General features: G+C 39.6%; 1 pseudogene; it reads right to left on the bottom strand.

Annotated features, from left to right (window-relative positions):
- Window positions 1-7,085: 7,085 nt before the first annotated feature.
- LOC118631807 lies at window positions 7,086-7,930 on the bottom strand (annotated as a pseudogene).
- Between the last annotated feature and the right edge of the window lie 283 nt (window positions 7,931-8,213).

Below are 8,213 nucleotides of genomic sequence, written 5' to 3' on the forward strand. Positions count from 1 at the left end.
AGTATTGCTTTACATGAAAATAAATCTTTAAACTTCTCTAAAAGATAAAGAAGCAGAACAAATTATATTGTGGACAATAAAATAGAGGCATGAGCAGCCTTTTTATAATTATATGTCTCTATAACCATTACTGATGTCCTTATTGGCAAAACTGGCCATTGGAATGTACTCAAAGTTCTAATCATGAGCTTTCAATTAATTATGACTAATCTAATCACAATGTGTTTGCACAAACAATTAACATTACAAAAAACGTTTTTTCTTTCAATTCACTATTCTAGTTACTTAGAACAAGGGACTTGAATTTAATTAGCATCTTAGATATATAATATTTGGCTTGACAGTAAAATTAAAATCATAATCTTGTATCACGTTGCCTAAACTATGAGTATCACTTATGGTGTGGTTTGCAGAGGTGGACTGAGTCTGTGTAAAGAGATACACAAAGGAAGGATGTCCAGAGTACTGAGAAATGACTTCTAATTATCTGGTGTCTCATACATGTCACAGTGTGATCGTAGTCAAAGATACTGGATCATAATTTAACTTTGGAGTGAAATGTGTGCTTCATCTATGGGACAAATTCTTGGAGAAACTGGTTATGACAAAGAAATGCACAGAAAAATTAGCTCAGCATCCAATATTTACTATATCCACTTCCTTAAGAAAATAATAATCTTTATTAGACCAAAAACGTATTTGGCATCAAGAACTATTTATGTTTACACTTTTCCTAGATAATTGAATAGGTTTCCTTATGAATGTTATTGTGACTTTCATCTCCAATGCCAAATTAAATCCAATGAATTTTCCATATATTATATATTCCAATTCCAGAGAGTAACACTTTATTAAAAAGTTACTCAATCTTTCAAAATGAGATAAAACAAACCACTCTAAGGGCGGGCTCCCTGCATAGCAGGATAACACCATGTGATTGAAGAAAGATTCTTTTTGTTTAATTATAGAATGATAATTTAATATCGTGGCTGTGCTTGTCTATGGCTGCGGGCACCTGAGGGAGTCACACGGAATCTGAATGGTGCCTAACCACTTTCAGCTGTGTGGCCGGGAAGACGACCCCTTACAAATTTGTAACATGGGATAAAATGAATTGACTACCCTACAGGCTTATCATGAGACTTAATTTGTAAGGAATATGAACTTCTCAGAAAATTTGGAAACAAACCTTGTATTTTTCAGTCACTCCTGTATTTTTCTGCCCCACCCTCCAGGTTAAATGAGCACTCATCCATGGAGTCTGCAAGGTGCCTTCCCGACAAGGGCAGCAGTTCTGAATGTTGCAAACTGAAGTACTGGGACGTTTTCTTAGCCTGGATTGAAACTTAACCAAAAGGAAAAGGCAGGTAGTGCCAGGTAAGTAGTTAACTCGTTATTAACAAAGAGAGGAAGCGAAGGGAATTAGACACTGTTAAGCATAGTTATCTGGGGCACATGGGAAGTACCCACTCCAGGGGATCACGGCATTGCTGCCGAAGATGCACACTCCTCCCTGCCCCCTCTGGGCCTGGATTGTTGACGGGGAGCAGGGGAGGTGAGCACGTGCACAGAAGTCAAAACGGCACCGGGGGGCGGGGAGGGGGGGGGGTGCTTGACCGCGGAGGCTTGTCAGTCTAACCTGGAAAAGGGATCAATTAGCTAGAAGGTGGACCCTCCAAAGCTTGGGAAGTTGATTGGTGATTTTGATTCTGAAAAAGGTCCTGGTTTTTCCCAAGCCCAAGAAGATATAGTCTCCCGGGAACAAAGAAGAGCGCCCTCTCTCTGGGTTACCCACATCTGCTCCTCCCGTCCGTGTGTTCTCTCTCCATAGCCGCGTGGGGGTCCCCAGCTGCCTGGCCCACGGGTGTGCGGACGCCGACGCGGGCTCCGGGTGGGAGTCTGGACGCCTCGCACAGCCGCAGCTGGGGACACAAACTAAGCCAGCGGGACGGTGGGAGAGGCTGGGCTGGACATGGGGAGCCCAGGCGCCTTCTATTTTTACTTGAATAACTCTTATCACCAGACCTGTTCCTCCCTGTGGGTTCCCGAGAATGCTTTTTCTCTGGACACTGAAAGAACCCACTTCTACCCACAACAAGAGGAGATAGCCAAACCTATAAATCCCTTGCAATCCTTCAAAAAGAAGTCCATGCTGGGAGACCTGCTGGGTTTGTTCCTGGACATTAGCGAAGCAGGTGCCAGCAGGATAATAAATCATCCTGTGGCATTCAAATCTTTTCTTGACTCATTTTCCTTTATCTCCACCATTATTGTTACAGGCCCAAGATTTATGTGCCTGATGCTTCAAAAGAAAGGCCAACATTCAATTCATCAGAGTGTGGAGCGAGGAAAGCGTTATTGATTGAGAAGGCTTCGCTCCAGAAAATGGGAGAAGTACTGTGATTCTCAAAGAAAATTCTCAAGAGTCTGGAATCTAGGGACGTTTTATTGGTAAGGGAAGGGAGGAGGGGCCACCTGGTGGCCTAGGAGGCATTGAGCACGGTGTACCTGGGGGCAGGCCTCTGTTTTAGGGCCAATTAATCTCACCACTATACCTCAAACCCTCCGGTGCTATATTCCTGAAATGCATTTCCTGCAATACCGCAAGAGAGTCTCATTTTCTCTGGCAACAATAAGACCTCAATGTTGTGGTAAGGTGATGGTTTTGAAACTCGCTTGACTGATGACATCGGATAACTAAGCAGCAACTGAAACCTCGGAGTGTGATTTACTGTGACTCTGGGAGGCAATACAATTTAACTTTTGTTCCCATTTAGAAGTAGCATGAAAGAATAGATGCCACGTATTTAACTACTTCACTCTCTCTCTTTTATTGTTTTGTTTTTGCCCACTTGGGTTGAGGATAAAAATGTGCTTCAAGCCGCTGGCCACTGTTCTCTGATGGACACATAGTGTCAGTGGTGGTCCAGGTGGTCTCTGGCTGGTGATCGCTGCGGGCCATAGAGAGTACTCTGCTCCCCAGGTTCCTGTCTTGCTCCTAGGAATGAATTCAAACAAGAAGTAACAAATAGCAGCAAAAGCAGAAGAGGATTTCTTTATGGGGAAGAAATACACTCAGATAGAGCCTGAGCTGGCTACTCAGCTGGCTGAAACCAAGCCAAGTGCCCTGCTTAGGTGGGGTTTGGGATACTTATAACTTTAGAGTGAAGTGCCCCTCAGCAAGTCTCCCCTGTCCTTATTTCTAAACAAACAAACAAACAAACAAACAAACAAACAAACAAACAAACACAAAACAAAAATCTATCTTTAAGCAATAAGGCTCCTTCACCCAGTGTTATGGCACTGGTTAGACCACATCCTGGGGAGACTCTAAATTTTTCCTGCTCACGTAGGGGTCTGCCATCTACATTGTCTATTTTGGTTTGTCACATCTCACACTTATTCCCTCCAAGCCCCAACTCCTCTCCCAGCTCATACTTTCTAGCTGCTTACTCAACAATAATAGGCAATTGGGTGTGGGAAGACAGCTTCTGTATAGATTGTAGATTTTTAAAAAGGTATTCTAGGTCTGCGCTTATTATTTCTATATTCTTATTTCCACCATTTTTAGTGGACATCTGTATATTGAATTTTTCCATCTGAAGAAAAAGAATGACCAAAAAAAACAACAACAACAAAAAAAAAACCAATGAACCACAGTAGGGAATATAAATAATTGGAAATGGTAAACAACCTGAAAATTTCAGATGAATATTGAAATTATAAAACAATCAAATCAGCGCCTATGCAGTTTATAATATACATAGAACTAAAATTAATGTAAACAATAATACAACATCTGAAATGCAATAAATGTTTTAAATGATCGCTAGCAATATCTGGAGGTGGTAAAGATAGTAAATATTTAATGTAGTGTCAAAGATTATAGTTAAAGTATCCAGTGTAACTACTAAAAGAATACTGAGGGAAAGTAACTAATTAGCAAAATACAGAAAAAAGTGGGAAACTCTTTGATTTATTCAATTAAACAGAAAGGATTAAAAGAAAAAACAAAATTAAACAAGAAACAAATGAGCTTAATTGAAATCATAGTTAGATGCCATATTAAAACCTAACTATTTCAGTAATTATTATAAATACAAGTGAACTAATACTTTATTGTGATTAAGACAGACAAGCTCAATGAAAAAAAAAACTACAGTGATACCTCGGTTCTCGAACGCCTCGGATTTCGACCAAATCGGTATTCGACCAGGAGATTCGAGAAACTTTTGTCTCGGAATCCGAACAAATATTTGGAACTCGAACTTCCGAGATGAGCCGAGTTGAGCCGAATGGCGTTCATTCGGCCCAGCGCGCCTTGCTCGCGTCGTCAGTGTGAGTGCAGAGAGAGAGTCACGCTTTGTGGAGAGAGTCACGCTTTACACTGAATTTAACCCTTAGACATACTGTACATTTTTATTTCTTGTTGAGACTTATGTTTTTCTACATATTATATACAAATTAGGCCAGTAAATAGGCATTTTCTGGGGCTTGGAAGGAATTAATCCAGTTTCCATTATTTCCTATTGGGTTTCATGGCTTCGGTTCTCGAACAATTTGGTTCTCGACCGTCCTCCTGGAACGAATTATGTTCGAGAACCGAGGTATCACTGTATTTGCTGTTTGTGACACACTTAAAATAAAGCAGAACATTAAATGATATATAAAAATATAACGTGCCAATATCAACAACAATAAAAAAACAAAAACAATGTAGCTATAAGAATATAAAACAAAAATACACTTTAAGAAAAGAAGCATTACTAGAGATAATGGGATAATTCAAAAATAAAATGATTAGTCCAATAGAAAATTGTCACAACTCTAAATATATGTACACTTAAATATGTATGTCAAATGCAAATGGCAGTCATAGTAAGGGCCATTGAGTTTGCCCCCCCATAAAAGCTGTGAAAAACTACCCTGGCTGGTTTGGCTCAGTGGTTAGAGCATCGGCCTGCAGTCCAGAGAGACCCGGGTTCGGTACCTTAGTTGCAGTTTGTCCCCAGCCCTGGTTGGATCGTGCGGGTGGCAGCCACTCGATGTGTCCCTTTCACGTGGATGTTTCTCTCTCTCTCTCTTCCTCTCTCCCCACTCTATCTGAACAAAAAAAGAAAAAATATCCTCGGGTGAGGATTAAAAAAAAAAAAAAAAAAGCTGTGAAAAACTGGCAAGAATTGTCAGGATCTATGCTCTCAGAATTCTGGATTTCAACATAAGGCTTGCAGCAACCTAGGAAGCATTTAATGAAGAACAATGGTTTAATCCGTGTAAGCACAGAGCTTTTTGACATTTTGACCTATCCCAGTCCCACATCTGACTCCCTGATACAGTGGTAACCTTCAAAAATTATAGTCTGCTTTCTCAGTACAGGTGAGAGCAGAACAGAGCTATGTCTTTTTCAAAGCCTCATGCCAAAAAGTAGTCGTTTGAACTGTGGAGTAGTCCCTTGGTAGACTCGGAGAGAAAGGTACATCTTTATCTGATCTCACCCAAATTCACCCAGTGCTAAAAGCATTTCTCTGGAAGTCAGAGGTAATTTATCAAATAGTTTAACATTGTGACTGCCTGAGGTGATAGATAACAGTTGGAGCAAACAATTGACTAACCCAAAACCTTAAAAGAAAAAATTGAGTAATCAGATGTCCCTGAGGGCTTTGAAAATCTCCCTTATATTTTGGGAATCTAAAAGATCACGCAACAGCATAGGGCTTTGCACATGCTCAGGAGAGACCCGAGAATTCCCAAAGCTACTGTTACAGACTGCTCAGCCCACTATGGACTCAACTAAAATCAGGAATCAAAGTGTCACATTTTTACTGACCCTTTAGAAATTAGTAGGGATTTTAACAGAATATAGTACTATGAAAAATTATATGACAACAAATTAGATAACCTACATGAAAAAGACAAAACCCTAGAAAACACAAACTACAAATCAGACTAAAGAAGAAATAAAAATTCTGACTAGACCCCTAACACATAAGGAAATTGAGTTAATAATAAAAATGTTCCCATAAAGACAAACCAGCACCAGATGACTTCACGGGTGAATATGATTCCAGCAAAGGCTTAAAGAGGAATAACATTTATCTTTCACAAATTCTTCTACAAACAGAAGAGAATGTACTTCCTAACATATATGATGAGGCTAGCTTGTATTTCTTTGATATCAAAACTAGACAATGACATCACAACAAAAGAAAACTACAAACCCTTAGGAATATGGATGAATTTTCAACAAATTACTATAAGACAAGTCCTAAAGCATTTAAAAGGAATTATGTACCATAACTAAGTGGCATTTATCACAGAGATGCAAGGTCGTTTCAACATATAAAAATCAAGGTAATAACCCATATCAATAGGATAAAGGACAAAAACCACATGGTTATCTCAATCGACACAGGAAAAACATTTGACAAAATCCAACTCCCTTTCATGATAAAAACATGCAATAAAGTAGAAATAGAAACTAATAATCTCAAGATGATAAAAATGAAAAGCCTACAGCTAACATCATACTAAATATGAAAGAATCAATGGTTTGCCACCACGCTCGGGAACAGGAAAAGATATCCACTGTCCCCACTGCTGTCGAACTAAGTGCTGGAGATTTTATTCTGGGCAGTTAAGCAGCAAAATAAAATAAAAGATGTTCAGATTGGAAAGGAAAAAAGAAGTATATTTGCATATGCCTTGATCTTGTATATAAAATCTTAAGGAATCTACCAAGAAATATAAGAACTAAAACATGAGTTCAGCAAGTTTTCAGGACACAAGATCAATGCAAAATGCATTGATACATAGTGGTTCTTACATAGTAGGTATGAGCAAACATAAAATAAAATTAGATAAACAATCCCATTTAAATTCTAATAGCATAAAAAAATACATAAAAGTAGATTTATCAAAATAAGTCCAAAACTTTTTTTTCAGGTTTCATATGTTTATTCAGAAGGTGATTCAACTATAGAACAAATAATTTTTAGTATTATGAAATACAATGTTTTGAAATTCTTTTCCCCTCATTTCTACTATAACTTTTATAATCCTAAAGAGATTCTCTTATCTGAAGTTTTTCAAGCATTCAGGTATTTTGTATGATGTCTGATGTGATCAGTAATAAAGGTTGCAATAAACTAGTAGCTATGATCATAACCCTCTTATAATCTGAAAACAACAGGGATTTTCTTTTGTGTACAGGCAGCTATGAAGTTATCAGGTAGTAACTGTCCATCTGAAAGAAACTGATCATCTTTTCCTTGATCAATTAGTGTGTCCAGCTGAGAACCTGGATAGGCCTTCACAAGATGGGTAGCATCATAAGCCTGCCATTTAATTTGATCTGTTCCCAAATATCCACTAAAGGCTTTTTTGCCCCAAGGACAAAGCACAGGATTGCAAATTGGAGCAAATGCTGACACAGATTTGTATTTTCCAGGATTCTCTGCAGCACAAATCAGAGCCCCATGGCCTCCCATGGAGTGGCCAAAAATAGACATCCTTGGGGGGGTCCACTGGAAAATTGGCATTTATGAGTTGGGGAAGCTCCTCTGTTACATAAGAGTACATTCTGTAGATAGTTTTCCAAGGATTTTCAGTGGCATCCACATACAACCCAGCACCAGTGCCCAAGTCCCAGTTCTCATCTTCCCCTTGCACATTGCAGCCACGAGGGCCGGTGTCTGCAGCAATGACAAGGCCATGTTCTGAGGCAGCCTGACGATAACCAGATTTTGCTATAAAGTTCTGTTCTGTGGAAGCCAAACCAGGCAGCCAGTACAGCGCAGGGCATTTTCCAGTCCCGCCTCTGGTGGTAAGCAGATAGCAAATTCCATTTTGCAGTTCAGTTCAACACTGTCATGTCAAAAACTTGCTGCCATCCCCCAAAGCACTTGTTGCTGGAAATCTGTTTTAATGCCATTCTCCTCCTGTTAGTGAAGATTAATCACATTGATTTCTAGAGAATCAGTTCCTGTCCAATTGCTACTTGCTCTGATGTCTGCACCAAAGGGTAGGTGATCCTCCAGTGGTGGCCGCGGCAGTGGTATCAGAAGGCGCAGCCGGAGCCCCCAAAACTTTTAAAACAAATTTTTTTTTCTGTAGACCGCAGGCCAACCCTCTAACCGCTGAGCCAAACCGGCCAGGGCATAAAACAATTTTTTTTTTCTTTATTGATTTGCGAGAGAGAGAAAGGGAGGGGGAGA

This window comes from Molossus molossus, unplaced genomic scaffold, assembly GCF_014108415.1.
Source record: "Molossus molossus isolate mMolMol1 unplaced genomic scaffold, mMolMol1.p scaffold_m16_p_16, whole genome shotgun sequence".
NCBI classification, from domain to species: Eukaryota; Metazoa; Chordata; class Mammalia; order Chiroptera; family Molossidae; genus Molossus; species Molossus molossus.